The sequence below is a fragment of the Ambystoma mexicanum genome, chromosome 7p (genome assembly GCF_040938575.1).
Source record: "Ambystoma mexicanum isolate Mex_15411 chromosome 7p, UKY_AmexF1_1, whole genome shotgun sequence".
NCBI classification, from domain to species: Eukaryota; Metazoa; Chordata; class Amphibia; order Caudata; family Ambystomatidae; genus Ambystoma; species Ambystoma mexicanum.
Genome location: NC_090939.1, coordinates 737,409,962 through 737,429,148, shown reverse-complemented (window position 1 = coordinate 737,429,148; position 19,187 = coordinate 737,409,962). Strand labels below are relative to the sequence as shown.

At 49.5% G+C, this 19,187-nt stretch overlaps 1 protein-coding gene across 7 annotated transcripts in view; it reads left to right on the top strand.

The window, feature by feature from the left end:
- The window catches only part of SCML2 (Scm polycomb group protein like 2), a 1,699,115-nt gene that overhangs the window by 1,370,107 nt on the left and 309,821 nt on the right, over positions 1–19,187 (top strand). The gene's annotated exons all lie outside the window — the stretch shown is intronic.

Below are 19,187 nucleotides of genomic sequence, written 5' to 3'. Positions count from 1 at the left end.
TGCCGATTCTTCGTACCGGCGCCTTATGTCAAGGGTCACTGAGTACTTAGGATGGTCTGCTCCCCCGGGGGAGTTTGTTCAGAATGACCTTACAGATATCCTCGACATTGGTCCACCAACTGACCCGGTACTGCCGTTTCATATGGCTCTACAGAGGAGGGTGGCGGCGGCTTGGACTGCTCCGGAGTGTCCCCCGGCAGTGGGCAAGTCTTTGCCGCGAAAATACTGCCCAGCCAGTAGTGACCCCTGCTACTTGTCCAAGCACCCTATTCCGGAGAGTTTGGTGGTGCAGGTGGCTACGGCCCCAGCAAAGCAGGCGTCGTACCCTACCATCCCTCCTGATAGGGACAACAAGTGTTTTGACGGCTGGGCGAAGAAAGTGTTTTCTGCAGGGAGTATGGCGCTTCAGGCGGCCATGTGCTTTGTCACGTTTCACACACACTCTGTGGAACTGTTTTTCCTTGGCAGCTGAACATATTCCCGAAGGGGACAAACGGGATGGTTTTCTTGCCATGGTTCAGGATGGCAAGGATGCCATGTGTGAGGCCGTTCAGTCGGGTTTGGACATGGTAGATTGCGTCAGCCGGTCCATGGCGGCGAGCACCGTGATACGCAGGTTTGCGTGGTTGCAGAAGTCGGGGGTTTGCTCCTGATGTGCAGGCCCGGCTCCTCAACATGCACTTTGACAGGGAACATCTTTTTGGCAGCAAGGCCGACGAGAGCCTTGAGAGGTTGCAGACCTCCAAAGCTGCAGCAAAGTCGTTGGGCACTGCAGTTCAACATCCTCCGCCTTTTCGTCCTAGGGGACAGCAATGGAGGGGAGGTTCCTTTCGTTATTACTCATCCTTTGGTAAAGCGAGAGGAGCTGCCAGTCAAAGGGGCCACCGTAGGAGTGCCAGAGGTGGAAAACAAGGTACTTGAGGTGCCAAGGCCGCTCGGGCTGTTGCCTCTTTGCCCTCCGGCAATGCCGCAGCCGCTTCAGCTCAGTCATGAGGCCATGTCCCTTGGTTCGCCGGTTGGGGGAAGGCTGGCGCAGCATCTTGCAGAGTGGCGCGCCATTACTTCAGATGTGTGGGTTCTGGAGATCATAACCCACGGCTACTGTCTTCCTTTCCGGCAGAGGCCTCAAGACAATCCACCGGGGAATCTCTCTTTGAAGAGTCCGGGTCCGCTCCGTGCGCAGGAAATTCAATCCCTGCTGGAGAAAGGCACCATAGAACTGGTGCCTGTAGCGGAGAGGAACAAGGGATGGTATTACTCTTATTTTTTGATTTCCAAGAAAGACGGGGGGATTGAGACCCATCATGGACTTGCACGTTTTGAACAATCTCCTCAGGAAGGACAAGTTCAATTTGGTTACTCTCTCTCAAGTCCTCCAGACCCTACAACTTCAGGACTGGTTGGTGTGTCTCGACTGGTTGGTGTGTCTCGACCTCAAGGACGCTTATTTTCATGTGCCGATCCATCCAAAGCACAAGAAGTACCTGAGATTCGCGGTTGGCGACTCGCACGTTCAGTTTCGGGTCCTGCCGTTCGGATTGACCTCCGCCCCAAGGGTCTTCACCAAGCTCATGGTAGTGGTGGCAGCGCACCTCAGGGAAGGGGGGATTCAAGTCTACCCCTACCTGGATGATTGGTTTATCAGGACGCGCTCTCCTGAGCAAGTCCTGGATCATCTGTCTGTCACCTGCCACTCCTTCCACAAGCTGGGCCTCTCCCTCAACTTAAAGAAGTCCCATTTGACACCAACTCAGAGGCTCCAGTACATCAGAGGAGTGCTCGACACGTCCCTGGGGCAGTGTTTTCCTCCCCAGGTGAGGGCTCATCACATTCAGCAGATGGTGCACAAGTTTCAACTTGCCCAGACTCTCCCAGCGTTCGAGTTCTTGAGACTGCTCGGCCTCATGGCATACTGCATTGCGGATGAGATCTTTGCAATGGGCACTCAAGCTCCAGTGGTCTCAGTCCTCCGGCAGGATGTCGGACCCTGTTCAGGTGCCATCTTCGGTCACCCAGGACCTTCTGTGGTGGGCCGACGAAGGCAATCTGATGAGGGGTGGCTCCATTTTGGCTTCCCTGGCCGGAGGTGACGATCGTGACGGACACATCCCTCACGGGATGGGGAGCTCATGCCAACGAGTTGACAGTCAGCGGTTGTTGGTCTCCGTCGGAGTCCAGACTCCATATCAATCTGTTGGAGCTGAGGGCCGTCAGGCTAGCCCTGAAGGCTTTTCTGCCGACTGTCCGAGGAAAGAATGTCCTGATCATGACGGACAACACGGTGGCCATGCACTACCTCAACAAAAGGGGGGGGGCAGGGTCACTTCCTCTGTGCAGGGAGGAGATGCAGCTCGGGTTCTGGGCAATCCAGCAGGAAGTTTCGATCTCGGCAGTTCATCTGGCAGGAGACGTAAACGAGACGGCGGACGCTCTGAGCAGGCAGAGCGCGATCTCTCACGAGTGGGAGTTGGCTCAGGAGATTCTCCTGGAGATCTTTGCCCTTTGGGGGACCCCTGAAGTGGATCTCTTCGCCTCCAGTGTCAACCTGAAGTGGAGAGGTTCTGCTCGTGGGAATTTCCTCCAAACCGAGCCTTAGGAGACGCGTTCGTGGTGGTGTGGTCATTCCCACTGCTGTACGCGTTTCCTCCAGTCCCCGTCATCCCGCAAGTACTGCATAGTTTACGGAGGTTCGGTTCCCGGATGATCCTCATTGCTCCGGCGTGGGCCCTGAGGATGTGGTACCCGGACCTTCTCGACTTGTCCATCTACCCTCCACGTCGTTTTCCCTACCGAGACGATCTGCTCTCACGGGAGGGGGTCAGGTTTTCCATCCAGAGGTCAGGTCCCTCAACCTTCAGGCTTGGTTTCTGAAAGGTTGAGGTATAAGGATTGGGACCTCCCTGGAGACGTGATGGAGGTGTTGCTTTCGGCCAGAAGGCCCGCAACAAAGTCCCTGTAGCGTTGCCGTTGGAGAAAGTTCTGCGACTGATGCAGGGTTAAGAATGTGGATCCTTTTGCATGTGAAATTCCATTGGTTCTGTCTTTTTTGCTTTCTTTGGCCCACAGGGGCCTTCAAGTGGGTACCATTAAAGGTTACCTGGCGGCGCTGTCCATATTTAAGCGCTCGTCTGAAGAATGTTCCTATTTTAAGATTCCTTTAATTTCTCAGTTTTTGAAAGGGCTCACTAATGGTGCCCGGTTGGGATTTGAACCTTGTTCTTAAGTTTCTTATGGGTGCTCCGTTTGAGCCTTTGCATTCTTGCCCTTTGAGACTCTTAACTCTTAAAACTGTGTTTTTGGTTGCGGATACTTCCGCTCGCAGAGTGAGTGAGTTACAGGCACTTTCAGTTAAGCCACCCTTCACTGTGTTTCATAAGGACAGGGTTGTCCTTCGAGTTCGTCCTTCCTTTCTTCCGAAGGTGGTTTCGGAATTTCATTTGAGCCAGAAGGTGGTTCTTCCGGCGTTCTATCCTCCTCCACATCCTGGTAAGGAAGAGGAGAGGCTCCATACACTTCATCCTAGGAGAGCGTTGGGCTTTTATATTTCGCGCATATCCCGGGTCAGAGTGGACGATCAACTTTTCATTGGTGACGCTGGAAAGCGTTTGGGACAAGCTGTGACGAAACAGACTTTGTGTTGTTGGATTATTTTAGCTATCTCCGAGTGTTATCGCTTGGCGGGGTAAGGACCCTCCGGCTGGCTTGCAGGCCCATTGTACCAGGGGAGTGGCTGCTGCAGAGGGTTGTTCCGATTTGTCACATCTGTGATGCAGTCACCTGGGCTTCGGTACATACTTTTGTACGTCACTACTCCCTCGATTCCATCCGAGGGCAGGATCTGGCCTTTGGCAAGGCGGTCCTTTATTACGCAATTTGATTGGGAATGCTAAATTTGTGTTGTAAATTCTTTTCCCACCTCCTTGCTTGGTACTGCTTTGGGAGTCTGTCATAGATATGGAATACGTCGGCGGACCCAATCCCCTCGAAGAACAAGTAACTCTCTTACCTGGTAACGTTCTTTCGGTGGGATGGTCCGACGATGTATTCCATATCGCTCCCTCCCTACCTTCCCCACTGCAGAAATTCTTATGCGATTGCAGCTTGCGTTCCACAAGGCCTTGTGTGTCTGACTGGCAGAAAACTGGTGTGTCCTGTTCTGGGGAAAAAACTACAACTGAGGCTACGGGCGTCGTGCGTCCTACTTATCACATCGGGTGACGTCGGCCGTCGGAGGTGGTCCTCTGGGACGGCGAATCAACGTCATCGACGCAGGACGCAGACGCCGAAAATGTTCCGAAGCAGCACAGCTGTGGACTTTACCTGTCATAGATATGGAATACATCGTCGGGCCATCCCAATCGAAAGAACGTTACCAGGTAAGAGAGTAACTTGTTGATTGACATTCCTGGGACTCATTTGGGAAACGTGCTCCGAGAGGTTTTTTTCTGTCGGAAGACAAAATCACGGCCATCAAGAGGGTCACCGCCCACTTCCTCAGTAGAGAGAGTACCTCTGCATGGTGGTACTGAAATCTCCTGGGTCTACTGGCGGTAGTCCTGTTAGCCGTTCCGCACACAAGACTAAGGATGAGAAGGATTCAGCTGCACTTTGCGGCCTCATGGAATCGGGAGCGGGGCTTGCAATTCGAGATGATTAACGTTCCTCCATCTCTCCACCCGGACCTAACTTGGTGGTCCATGGACTGCAATTTACGGATGGGCAAGCCCTTTCGGCCGCCCTCTCTGCAGGCCACCATCACCACAGACACCTCGCTCGAGGGCTGGGGAGCCACCCTGGACGATCTCTCGGTCTACGGCACCTGGACTTAACAGGAACAGGCATACCACATCAATTGGTTGGAGCTGAACACCATCTGGCTAGCGCTCAGAGCATTCCTACCACTTCTCAAGGGAAAGGTTGTCCTCATCCAGACAGACAACTTGACCAGCATGTACTATGTCAAAAAGCAGGGAGTAACCAGATCCCCGCATCTGTGCAGGCTGGCGATCAGCATGTGGGAATGGGCCCTGGAAAACGACATTTACCTCTCGGCAGTCCACCACCTGCAGGAATCCAACCTGGAGGCGGACAGGCTCAGCAGGCTGGGTGGCAGCTAAACAACCTTGTTATTCAGGAGATCTTTAACAGGTGGGGTCATCCCCAAGTGGATTTCTTTGCCACCTGGCATAGCAAGAAGTGTACCCAGTTCGCATCATGGCAGGTTCAGGTCCTCGGCTCTCTGGGCGATGCATTTCATCTCCAGTGGACCGGCATGAAGGCCTACGCCTTTCCGCCTACTCCACTGATCCACAGAGTAATGTGCAAGATCAAGGAGTCTCACTGACTCCTCATCATTCTGATAGCTCCATGGTGGCCGGCCAGGCCATGGTTTTCGGAGCTACTCAGCCTCTCGGAGGTGCCCCCGATACACCTTCCGACGGGCCCAGCACATTTTCTGGCGCAGCAGCGGGTCATAATCATCCACTCTGCCAGGGAAACTAGCCTTCACGGCGTGGTACCTGAGCAGGTAACGCTTCTGCAGCTTAGCCTCTCACAGGCCAATGTGGAGATCATGCAGGGTGCCCAGAGCAAAGCCACCAGGGCCCAGTACAAAAGCAAATGGACCAGAGTCTGACACTGGGCAGACTCCAATGGAATTGACCCCTTGGCCTGCAATGTGGACGACGTGCTCTCCTTTTTGGCGCACCTCGCTCATTCTGGCGTACAGGTGGACACCTGCTGTACATACCTTGCAGCCATTGGGGCTTACAGGAACTCAGAGGGAGGCATTTTTTCCTCCTCCAACCCTGTTGTCAAGAAACATCTGACTGGTCTATACCCGCCTGTCAAGAGACCGCACCCTGTATGGTGTCTTAACATAGTTTTGGGGACCCTAGCGCACAAACCATTCGAGCCAGTGGCATCTGTCGACATTAGGCTGTTCACCATCAAGACGGCCTTACTATTCGGTCTTACCTCGGCTCGCAGAGTCAGCGAGATCCAGGCGCTGGTTGCCCCGGAACCATATACCACCTTTCACAAGGACAAGGTAGTCTTGCGGACGCACCCGGCATTTCTGCTCAAGGTTCCATCTGCATTTCTCTTGAACGAAGAAATAGTCCTTCCTATGTTCTTTCCCGATCCCAAGGACGAAGCACAGAGAGTGCTGTACTGCCTGGATGTCAGGCGTGCCCTAAAATTCTACTTGGACAGGACCAAGAGCTTCTGCAATTTGTACGTTCTGTCACTTTCGGGGACTCGAGGCCAGGCTATCAGGCCTCTATATCCCGCTGGATGGTCTCTGCCATCAAGGAAGCGTACGAGGGCCAGCACAAGCTGCTCCCGGCCAACATGCATGCCTACGCAGTCAGGGCCAAGGCAACGGCCATCGCATTCCAGTGCCATGTCCCTTGGCAAGTTATAAGCAGGGCGGCCACTTGGACCTCTTCCTCGGCTTTCTGCAAGCATTACTGTTTGGATGCTGACTCTAGATCTGATGCAGCTTTCGGACAGGCGGTTCTCAGGAACCTATTTGATTAAGGAGGTTCTCCTTTCCACCCTGGGGCTACAATCAGTTTTAATCGCCCAAACAGTATGGAGGAAAGGTGGACGGCACGTAAGAGAAGAGTAATTATAAGTTACTCACTGTAGTGACTAACATACTCTTAGTCCATAGTCCGCTTTCCTCCATACGTCCCACCAACATCCCCCCTAATAATACTGGTGTCATTAGGCAATGTTAAATCTATTGTGGAAGTGTCAATGGGGACTGAGGTGTGCCGCTGGAGGGCGAAGTCAGGGCGGCGCATGCTCCCTAGGCCGCGCCCCAGCGCGCCTCTAAATTTAAAGGGGAAGAAGGTTTTTTTCCTGGTGAAAAATGCCCATACAGTATGTAGGAAAGGGGACTATGGACTAAGAGTGCTGGAGGGGTTACCTAGTATCCTCTATGTCTAGAAACTCATGTAGCAGTCAAATGCTACCCTTTTTTTCTATTGAAATGGCTGGTGGCAGTGATTTTACAACAAACTACTGTAATTTTTTTCCCGACCGCGAACAGCGGTAGCTTAAAATTGCGGGAGCCATGTTTTTCAATTTGGCACCTTAAAGCCCTTTGTTTAAACGGGTCCCGGTGTTCTTTTTTTGCCATTTCTTTTTGGAAAGGTCCCTCTAGTGTTTATCTCTGCACGCCAAACTAGGTTTGGTCCCTTTGTTTTCATGCCTTTTGCGGGCTTCAGGACTGAAGACCGCCTCTGGCGTCTGAGTGTTTGGGGTGGGCAGGAAGTGAGGGAGGTGCCCGAAACTCGCTATGCTTAGCCTCCTAGGAGACCCAAATGCACTCTGGTGTGATTGGCTGGCTGACTGTCCGGCAAGGACAGCCACCCTGCTGGGTGAGTGGCAGCTAGGCTGGAATGAATGGGAGAAAACTGTTTAAAAGGCTAGTCTCTTGGACAGGAAAGCAGAGTCCACCACTGGAATGAAAGAGTCGAAGACGAGCAGGAAGAGGACGGCTGCTGCAACTCCTGGACCGTTGGTTTGCCCGGTGAAGCGCTGCTGCAGGTCCGAATCGCCAAGTTCACCTCGACAGAGAAGCCCTTCAAGGACGACTTCTTCCTTTGAGTTGGTGGGACCAATCATCTCGTAAGACACCTGGTTACCATTCTCAGAGCTGGTTAAGATTAACCAGGGGGGAAGGACACCAGCATTAATTTGGTCCCTCACGCACGTTTGCCCATGCAAGAGTGGCTCAACAGCCAATGGTGTCAGGCCAGCGGACAATGGGATGATCTGTATGTTGTCTCGGCAGCCCTCATTCTCTCTGCAGTAGTGGTCGAGGGAAAACCTCTTGAAGGGTAAGACCTTACCACCCCCGCAGCAGAAGCCACTCTCACTACGGACGCATCTCTCACGGGGTGAGGGCTCACCTCCTTCAGCAGACGGCGCACAGCATTTGGTACCCAGCAGTAGCATCCACCCACATAAACCTATTGGAGCTGTTAGCAGTGTTCAAGCCTCTAAAGGCTTTTCAGACACAGTTGCAGGGAAAGAGAGTACTGGTCGTCACGGACAGCACCAGGTCCATGTATTACCTGAACAAACAAGGCAACACACTCTCTCCAGGGCTATCCAAACTGTCCCAGAACATTTGGAAATGGGCTCTCAAACATGAGATGTTCCTCCTGTCTCAACGCGTTCCAGGGGAACTCAATCTTCTAGCTGATATGCTCAGCAGACTTCCTCTACCCACAGAGTACGAATGGCGACTGTACAAAGACATCGTCGCCAATGTTTTCGCAGAATGGGTTTCCCAGAGATCGACTTATTCTCAACTCTGGAGAGCTCACAATGCCCAGAGTACGCCTCCAGGTACCTGCAGAACCATTCGAAACAGAACTGTCTCTGGATAACATGGTCAGAGAAATGTAACGCTTCCAACCCCCCCGCCTCCCCACCCCCCTACTCAATAAGATAGTGCACAAGATGCACCAGGAACCAGTTACCATGATATTGGTGGCCTTGATGTAGGCCCGCCAGCCTTGGTTCTCCCATTTGATAGAGATGTCGATCTCCACTCCAATTAACTGTCTTGCCGATACAATATGCTATCGCAGGGCAAGGGGGAAACACTTTATCCATGCCCGCAAACTCTTAAATTGGCGGCCTGCCCGCTGAGGTCATAGAGTTCGGGCACCTCCATCTTCCGCAGCTATGCATGGATATACTTAGAGAAGCAAGAAAGCCTAATGCCAGACATTGCTACTCCAATATGTGGAAACACTTTGTCATCTGGTGTAATTCCAAAAGCATCAATCCCATAGACTGCTCTCTTACTCATATTGTACTATACCAGACCCACCTTCTTGACTCAGGTCTGGTTTTTAATTCCCTGAAAGTCCACTTATCTACACTTTCAGCCTATACCACGTCCCAGCAGAAAGTATTGTGGTGGAAGATCCCAGTAATTAAAGCTTTCCTGGAAGTGGTTAAAAGCCTTCATCCCCCCCCATTTCAAACCTAGCTCCCAGGTGGGACCTAAATGTGGTACTAACCAGACTTATGGGATCTCCCTGTGAACTAATGCATCAGGCTAGCCTTAAAGCACTCACCTACAAGACCGCCTTCCTGGTGGCAGTCGCTTCTATAAGAAGAGTTAATGAACTACAGGCCCTTTCAGTTCTAGACCCCTTTGTCACTATCCACAAAGTCAAGGTGGTTCTGCGCACTCCCCCACGGTTTGCGCCCAAATTCATTTCAAAGTTCCATGTGAACCAATCAATAGAACTATCCACTTTTTTCCAGAACCCCACTAACATGGCAGAAAGAAGCCTACACACACTGGATGTGCGCAGGGCAGTCATATGTTACTTGGAAAATACTAGACCACTAACAAAGACCAACCAGTTTTTCGTCTCTGTGGCGGCTGGTAGAGGAGAGGACCCTGTCTCTAAATCAGCCATCTCTAAGTGGATTGTCAGTTGCATAACACTCTGTTACACTTGCCAAGAGAGATCTGCCCTTCAAGCCTAGAGCACACTACTCGGGGCACTGGGGCTTCCATAGCATTCATTGCAAATGTCCCTCTCGAGTCCATTTGCAAGGCGGCAACCTGGAGTTCTGTACACACCTTTACAAAACACTACTGCCTAGATACCCACTCTAGGTCTGATTCTCAGGTGGGACAAGCAGTATTAAGACAACTCTTCACTACTGTTCCTTCTCACCTCCCTCCTCCAACTCTGGGTACTGCTTGCTAGTCTATGCACAGCATGTGATTCTAAGCAGATTCACAAGCATCATAAGACATGCATTACACACCCTAATAGCATTTCTGATGATTGTATCTGCTTAGATTCACATGCGCCCACCCTTCCTCCCCGCTCAGATGGAAGGAACATAGACGTCTTACTACTACTTCCCTCTGTACTCACTCGCGATAGTCATAAGGCTCCCTCACGGCAGAAAAAAGACAATCAGAAGGACTCGATGCATGAGGGATTTTCGGTACACTACACATCACGTTAGGGATAATGTTACAGGCCCGCCCATGCTGACGTCCCCTTTCGATCCTCGAAAAAGACAAGGGGCAATACTCTGTGATTACCACTATATATCGGACTATGTGCGCAGCAAGTGAATCTAAGCAGATACAATCATCAGAAATGCTATCACGGTGAGTAATGCATGTCTTACTCACCGTAGTAACTAGAGTACTCTGTCCTTAGTCCCCTTTCCTCCATACTTACCTCCCACCTTCCCCTGCTAGTATGCCAATGGCTAATAAGTAATAAGTGTAGCCAGTTATCTAAGCTTCCGATGTGTTCAAAGGGGACTGAGGTGAGGTGTTGGGGAGAATTCTCATTTCATGGCTTATTTCCCTTACCTATAGAGTCCCCCAGCAGCTTTGCTGGATTTGAAGGGTTTGTTCCTTTTTACCTGCTAAGAGTGAGAGTCTTTTTTCCACTCTTGGGCATTTTTTCTGTGTGCGTTCTAGGCTATTTTTGTGTTTAATGCCTATGGGATCTTTTCTCTCACCCATAGGAACCATCTTTATGCACATGTGTCACACAGCACCCTCCGTGCCGTGACCCGTGCCAGGACACAGGTGTGTCATAGCGACCCCCAAACATAGACTCCATACCCTGGGACTGACTACTGTCTCCCAGGGCATGTAAAGTCCCCATTGACTTTACTAGTCGTTTTTTATGAACTTAACCAGTACACCCCATATTAATATGGAAGTACTGGAAGGGGTTAATAGTTTTTCCCCTATGTTCATTTTTCGAGAGGGTACCTTAAAGTCCCCCTCTACAAAGTTTCTGGCTGGTGGCAGTGGTTACTACCTTTTATATTCAACCGCAAATATTTCGCTATGGGATTTTCCCATTGTTCGAGGCTACCACTTTTACTGACAGCCTCTAACATACCGCTGGTCTATTTTTTTATTAACTTTACTCCGGTAGGCTTTATTTGCCAGAACTTTGATAAAACTTCTTTCTCGAGTCTTACTCCATTTTCCTAACCCAGGTTGGGGATCCTTTGTTCGTCCTTTGGCGGGCTTCTGCCAAGAAGCCCTCCTTTCGGCGCCACTGAGTCTGGAGTGGGTCTGATGTTTGGGAGGGGGAGTAGAACCCCCGGACAGAGTTGCCACTGCAACTCAGGTCGCACTCTACCCTGATAGGCTGGAGGGTCTCCCGCCAAGATGACCACTCCACTGTGTGAGTGACAGCTAGGCTGTATGAATGGGTCTCTTTCTGCATAAAAGCAAGGTCCTGAGGACTGGAAGAGCAAGACGTTGCCACTGGAACTACAGAACCGAAGGGAAGAGAAGCCAGCGACATCTTCCGCATCTACACCACCGGTGAAGCCCTGCCGGATCGTCTCATCACTTTTCTTCCACACGACGGGAGGAGATCTTCAGCGGAGAAGCCTCCTGCCCTTGAGCTGGTGGGGTCAACCAGTTCACCTATCGCATCCTCGGACCTGCCTTGGTCGACTCGACAGTGTCCCGCACTTGAAGACCGGATAGCCAGGCAGCTATCGCCCCAGACCGCGATTAAAAGGAGTGTACCTTTTTAAACTTCGTTTGGCAGCACTGCGGCTGGTTTCATCCCTGGGTAGTGCAACGACTCGATCCTTCCTCCACGATGAGAGCCTCTCTTCCTCTGTTGGACCCCTCGACCTGCCGGAACTACCAGGAACAACCGCCACCGCAGGAGCCATTTCTCCACGTTTAAGGTACATTGTTCCGCCAGGCCACCCTTTCTCTGTGGTAGCCCTAAAGGTGTTTTAAATCCTTTAACTACTTGTGGGGTCGGCCACCCTCTCTCTTAACATTGTCTTTCGCCTTGCATCTACCTCTTCAAAAGTTTTCTACTAAAGACTTGACTGCAGCTACAAGAACATTTTTGCTCCTAAGCTCTTGGTCCTGGACCATTGACTCTGCTGATTTGTTAGATCTGCTCTCACTAGATTAGTTTTCAATGAGAAATGTGTTGATGCACCTAAATCTTCTAAACCCCTCTTCCTTCCTACTGTTTTAACTTGTGGAGTGCCATTTTGCTCAGTTTTCATTCACTTCTCTTTTGGTTAAAGTGTTACTGTGCATTACTTGTTCACAAAACTTCAGGGCAGAGTTGCTAGGGGGTGTCTGAAGATATTTCAGTTTAACTTGTACTTTCCCTCCCTTTCGTTGAATTGGTAGAGTACCATTTGTAGTAGGTTTTCACTGTGCCATTTTGCTCAGTTTTCACTATATCGCAAACTTGTCTACAATTGAATAGGGAGTTGTATATGCTTTTCTTTTGACTAAACTAAACTTACTTTATTAACTGTGATCTATGTGTTGACTTGGAAGTGTATAAAATATATATTCTCTTTTTAATACAAAATTTTGGTCAGTGTTTCCTTGCTCGACAGTACTGTACTACCTATTGTGTCAACCCTGAATACTGCTCATCTCCCTCTTGAGATAAGTCTGACTGCTCAGCCACAGCTACCAACTAAATCTTTGTGGTACAGACTGATACCAAAGGGGATTTATTGCTCTCACCTGTAATCCTAATCTGGGGTAGTGCTCCCTAAGGGAACTGCCCTGGATTCTGCCTAACATGAGGCACCGGAGGGAGGGCTCTCTGCGGAGCGTTCCCAGGGCAGAGGCCCCGCTCTGAGCGCTAAACTAATGTTAATAGGGAAGCTCAATTTTTTTGCTGCCAAAGGTTCTGGTACCGTCCCCATGTTGGGGTATGCCCACAAGGAGGGAGGAAAGGGGATTATGGACTATGAGTACTCTCACTACGGTAAGTAACTTCAATTTTGAGTCGATAGAGAATTGAGTTTCTGAAGTGTCCTATACAGAAGTGATCCCTAAAACCAAGACTTGGTGGTGGATTAGGAATAATCGCAGAGTAGAAGCAAACTCACAAGTTTCCCGTAACTGACAGGTTCCAACACAATGGTTAATTTTAATCTGTTTTATGTGAAGAATCTGATGGGATTCTCCCCAGAAACCTGGTCTGAGACCCTCCTTGTGTGGCCAGGAAAAGGCAGGCGCTCTCTGATCCCAACCCTGGGGGTGGTATACTGTGGGAGGATCACAGAGTGAGGAGTGAGTGGAAATCAGATCAGGAAGACTGGAAGGAACCACTTTTTAACTTTCCCCATAAGCCCTCCCCTTTGATTGCTTTTTTTCCAATTTAAAGAATTAGAAAACAGTGTGATTCAGCCCAGAAACCCATAGGGACTGACACGAGGCAGTGGGCTGCAGAGGAATGTAGAAGTGAAGGACAGTCGAGCAGACCTAACTGTCTTTGCCAGGGTCAGGAGATTAGCAATAACGTCCTGCACATGAAATGAACTGCCCCACCTAAGAAGCATAAAATGCTGCAGCAGGAGGGTGATGTAGAATTAAGCTGAGCAGGAGCTGGAAGGCTGGTAACAGTAGCAGAAGGAGAAAAGCATGAGTCTGGCAGTTCATGGGAAGTGTGTTCACTTAAGGGACGCCAGGGTAAGAGGAAAGCAGATTTCACCTGCAAGTCCAGAGAGATTCCTGTGTTCACAAACCCTGTTTTGTATTGGCTGCACTGAGAGAGATGTGTCAAGGTTGAAAGTTTTCCCAGGTGTGACTTGTGACTGTGAATGCAGAGCCAAGACCGTGCTGCAACCCGAGGCCTGTGTACTGAAGCAAGCCAAGGGACAGACTCCCCCCCCCACCCCCTTGGTTAAGGCCGGACTGCAGACTCTGTTATAGCCAAGGGGTGTGGGTTTTAAGAGAGCCTTAAGTAGTAGTAGAGCCTGAAGAGGTAGGGAAGTGGAAGCAGTCCATAAGCATAGTGCTGCTGGAGTCGTTGAGTGAAGCTCTGTATCCAGGTTCACTTTTTAAACCTTGCCGGTAACTGTTACCAGCTTAAGAATATCTCGCATAAGTGTCGGAGTGAGTAGAAGTTGTTGATTACTGTAAGGAGGTCGGCTAACCATGAGAACCTATCACGTGAACTCCTTATGCAAGCCGGGGTGCTCTTGTATAAAATAAATCTTTAATTTTCCATTGTTGACTGTTGGAACTTTGCCGGAGTGGTTGCGTGTCTCCAATTTGGAAGGGGAACGTTTTCCAGATCGCTCGGAAACCTAAAGCTGACTTTCACAATTTGTCACATGGTATATTCCATAAAAGAGAAATCTTGTGTGAACAATTGTGATTCCCGATTGGAGTCGGAGTGTAACTCTGTGATAATAAAGGGAAATGCAATTTATTTCTTTTTTCTTTTTTTTTAACTTTTATTTTTCAGAGAGTCACATCAGATCATTGCTGCAGACAGTTGGTAATTTACATTAACAATGTATACACTTACAACAGTTTATACATTCCAGTTTGTGCACAGATAATCAGGGTGGGGACAGCGTGTTACTCATCTTCAGGGAGCATATCGCATAAAGAGTCGGAAGAGTGACCATATGTCCTTAGGTCGGCACGGCGCCGGTACAGTTATAATAAATTGTTCCTCACATTTGTTAATCATCCAAGTCTTTCAAGAAGTCTTTCTTTTTGGGGGCTTCCACAGACTTCCAACATTTCAAAATAATTAGTTTTGCAACGACACAAGTGACATTAAACAGTTGTCTGGTGGCCTCGGCTGTCTTACCAATATCTCCAAAGAGGTATTTCAGCGGGGAGGGTGTAGCTGGGATCATGGTGATGTCTTCTAGTATTTCTGCCACTTCCCCCCAGAATCTCGCCACTGGTGAGCAAGTCCAATACATATGGTACGCATCTGCCTTGTGGGTGTCATATTTGGGGCATTTGCCTGTGTGGCCTTCTACATACTTAGCTAGTTTGGCGGGAGTGTAATGGAGTTGATTGAGTACCTTGAATTGGATCAATCTCAACCCAGAGTTCATGGAGACGTTTCTTGTGAGTTGGCAGCATCTCAGCCAGCACGCTTTGCCCAGTTCTACTCCCATATACCGCTCCCAGACTTCTTTAATGGTATTGCTTGTTTTCGAGTATGTTTGGATCAGATTATAAAGTACAGAGACTCCTTTCCTGAGTTCGCTTGACCCTGTTATTGCACTAATGCATTCATGGCTGGGAGGTTCCGTTGGGAAAGTGGTCCACTTGGCGCTGAAAGCAGTCTTCATTCTATAGAATTGGAATTGTTTACGGTGTCCCCCTCCCACTGCCTCAGTGAAGTCCCCCCATTCACAGAACTTGCCATCTGGAAACATACATCTCTCATCCTGAACTGTTTATTTGGATCCCATGCCTTCTGTATTGCCTTGTTAAATGTGGGCGTTATACCAGGAAAGTTCCATAGTGGTGTTTCTGGGTCGTATGGGATTGTGAGCCCTATCCGCTTGTACATCTTGAACCACGCTTGTGTGGTGGTGCTTACAGGGTCATATTTGCAGGAGTCTTTGCGGTTGGGGTCAAACATTACAGATCGCAAGTCAATCGGGGATTCTGCATATGTGCGTGGCTGTGTCCCCTGGGTCGAACCAGTGTCCTGCAAAGTGTGCCTGAGATAGTAGTATAGCTCGAAATCCGGTGCCGAGATCCCCCCCCCCCTTTTGATAAAGGCTCTGCCATTTTGGACCATTTCAACCTGGCTGTTTTGCCTCCCCATACAAAGGAGGAACTTAAAGACATAACTTTTGCGAAGAATGGTCTTCCTGGCCAAATCAGGATGTTGCAGAAATAGTAGAGTAGTTTGGGGAGCACCACCATCTTGAGGAGTGCTACTCGTCCATATAGCGAGATAGGGAGTTTGGACCAGAGTTTTAGTTTTGTAGATAGATTGCAATAATTCACCTTGGTTATCAGCATATAGTGTGTTTTTATCCCTGATGCCGAACGTGTATTGGGGACCATTTAAACCCTTGTATATCGGTCAAGCCCCTGGTGTTGGAGGTTAGTGGGTGGGAACAGTTCAGATTTGGTGATATTGATTTTGTACCCTGAGCATTCGGAGAACGTCCTAATGTCTGCCATGATGGGGCCCAGGTTTTCTTTCGGATTTCGGATGTATAGCAGTGTATCGTCTGCGTAGAGGGAGATTTGCGTGGTACCGGTCATTCTGAGACCCCTGTGTGAGCGATGTTGCCGCACATACTCAGCCATAGATTCTATTGTGGGTCCGAACAGTATGGGGGGAAAATGGGCATCCTTGCCTGGTACCTCTATTTAATAGAAACAGGGGTGACATAGTGCGGTTGGTCAGGACTCGAGCACCCGGGTTGGTGTAGAGTAATCGGACGCATTTTACAAAATATTGGCCTAACCCAAATCTCTCGAGCACCAAGAATAGATACGACCAGGAAACTGAATCGAAGGCCTTCTGGACATCTAGCGCCGCTATGGCCGCATTCGCCTTTCGGTCTATTTCTGCCAATACTTCGAAGAGTCGGCGTAGATTTAAGGCCCTGGACCTAGTTGGGATGAAGCCTGCCTGGTCAGGGTGTACCAATATAGGCATATAAAACAGAAATCTGGTTGCCAGAATTTTAGCAACATTTTTTGCATCAGTATTAATAACCGACAGTGGTCTGTATGAGCCCATATCTTGTGCGGGGCTTAAGGAGAACAATTATTACCACCTTGCGCATGGTGTCCGGCAGTATTCCCCGTTCCATTGCTTCCTCCCATACTTTCAACAGGATCGGGCTATTTTGTGTTGATATTCTTTGTATAGTTCGGCTCCCAGGCCATCTGTTCCTGGGGCTATACCTGTGTTCAGTGCCTTAATTGCCTCTACAATTTTCTCCACTGTGATGGGGGTGTCTAGTAACATTTTCGTTTCAGGTGTGAGTGTCGGGAGGTCAAGTGTGTCCAAATAATTTAAAATCTCTTCCTTCGATTTAATGTCTCAGTTGGAATATAATGTCTTGTAGAAGTCCGCAAACGTGTTATGTCTTGCTCACGATTCACCATTTCCCCACTAGGTGTCTGTATGTTGGTAATGGTGCTATGGTGACTCTCGGCCTTTAGCATCTGGGCTAGGAATTTCCCTGCCCGGTTGCTTTCCCCGTATCTCCGAGTCTGGGCTGGGGTGGCTATGTGTTGTATCTCCCGTTCAGCTAATTTGTTATATTCTCCAACTGTTGAGTGTATATCGGAGAGGGCTTCTTTACTATGTGTGGTGCTGTATTCAAACTCGAAGTTCCAGTTTTGCTTCCGCTGTGTCTAATTCTCTCTTGACAGATTTCAGCAGTCTGGTGGATTTAGCCATAATCGCTCCCTGCACCCATACCTTGAATGTTTCCCATACCGAGGCATATTTGTCTACTGATCTCTCGTTTAGTTGAAAGAATTCCTCTGTTTCGATGTGCAAGGATTCGCACACGTGGGGGTTCCTTAGTATAGTGGAGGGCATCCGCCAACCTTTAGTCTTCGCTGCAGTGTTTCGCATAGTTAGAGTGATTGATATTGGGGAGTGATCTGGAAGCATACACGGGTACATCTCACAGTTCGATACTGCGTCCGACAGGGTGGAGCTGAGAAGGCAATAGTCTATGCGTGACTCATTCGTGTACTGATGAATAGTATGTAAACTGCTTTTCCTGTGGGTTCAGGTTGCGCCATATGTCTACTTGAGCCATTTGTTGTATTATCTGGAGTATGATTAGAGCAGCCTTAGTTGGGGCTCGGGCTGCGGTCGAAGACCGGTCCAGGGTTGCATCGAGTATCGTGTTGAAGTCCCCCCCATATTACTGCTGAGTCATCATATGTCGTCAACATATGAAGAATTCACGGTCATCGATGTTGGGGCCATATGTGTTGACTATGGCTACCTGTCTTTCTGCCACCTCCCCCCAGACCAGGACATATCTGCCGTGGGTGTCTATCTTGGTATCCTGGAGACGGAACCCCAGTTTCGGATGAATTAGTGTGAGTACCCCTCCTGGCATGGGTCGAATACTCAGTGTAATGCCTTAGCGGGGCCCATTTTGAAAGGAAGCCTTTACAGACCTGGCTAGTAGCATGTGTTTCTTGAAGCAATGCGATCTGGGGATTATGTCTGGAAATATAAACTGCAATTTTCCAGGCCTTGATCGGGTTGCTGAGGCCTCGTACATTCCATGAAAGGAGTTAATATCTATGCTTTTATCACCCTGTGCCATTTTCCTTCCCAATCCTGGGTCTGTGTCCAGCGTGGCCATACGAATCAGTTATTGCAGTTGTATCTGATGTAACCAACCTCTCTACTTTTAAACTTTTAACCAGTGTGTCCAAACTCTGCTCCCCGCCCCCACCAGCCCCATCAACCCCAACATGATGATGTATCCCCTTTTTCATAACTTGTGGAAGTCTCCTGAGGGTTGCTCGTTGCAGCTGCATGGCCTGCCCTCGACCGAGGCTCATGCTCCCAATATTAATACATATTGCTCGGAGCGATTCAACATTGATAAAGGCATCTGACCTTGTATGGAAACCTCAGCATGTCTCCGATTTAGTCGGCGTGGTCAAGACACTCCTCTTCCGGTCGTGGTCGCAAATTTTGATCTCATACTCAGTCTTTCGGAGGGATAGGGATAGAAGCCTTGATGTATGCCATGGCTTCCGAATGGGTTCTCAAAAAAATGTGCCCTGCCCCCGTTTTGGATACGCATCTTAGCTGGGAAGATGAGGATATATGGAACCTGGGGGAGCTTGAGTTGCCTCTTGACTGATTCATATGACCTCCTTTGTGTTTGGACATGGGCCGAGAAATCTGGATAGATGTGAACTCTGTTTTCCTCTTAGTGTAAAGTGCCTTATTCCCTGGATAGCCTCAGTATTGCATCCCTGTCTCTGTAGTTGAGGAGGCGAGCGATTATCATTCGTGGTGGTGCCCCACGTTTGGGCGGTGGTGCCAGGGTATGGCGCCCTTTCCACCAGGAAGTGATCTGAAAAGGATTCTGCCCCCAGCAGGGTTTTCAGAAGGGTCTCTGTGTCGCTCCATCGGGCCTCTGCAGCAGGACTCTGAAACTCCAACAATACGATATTGTTCCTCCTGGATCTCGATTCAAAGTCCTCGCATTTGGTTTGGGTTTTACGTATTTCTCCCTTCAATCGTGCGATGTCTCGGCTGTGTTGGGTTAACGTATCTTCGTTGGTGCTGATCCTGTTTTCGATTTCAGTGATACGGGCGCTCTCTTTGTCGACCCTTGCTTTCAGAGATCTGATCGTTGCCACACTGTCATCTAATTTGACATTT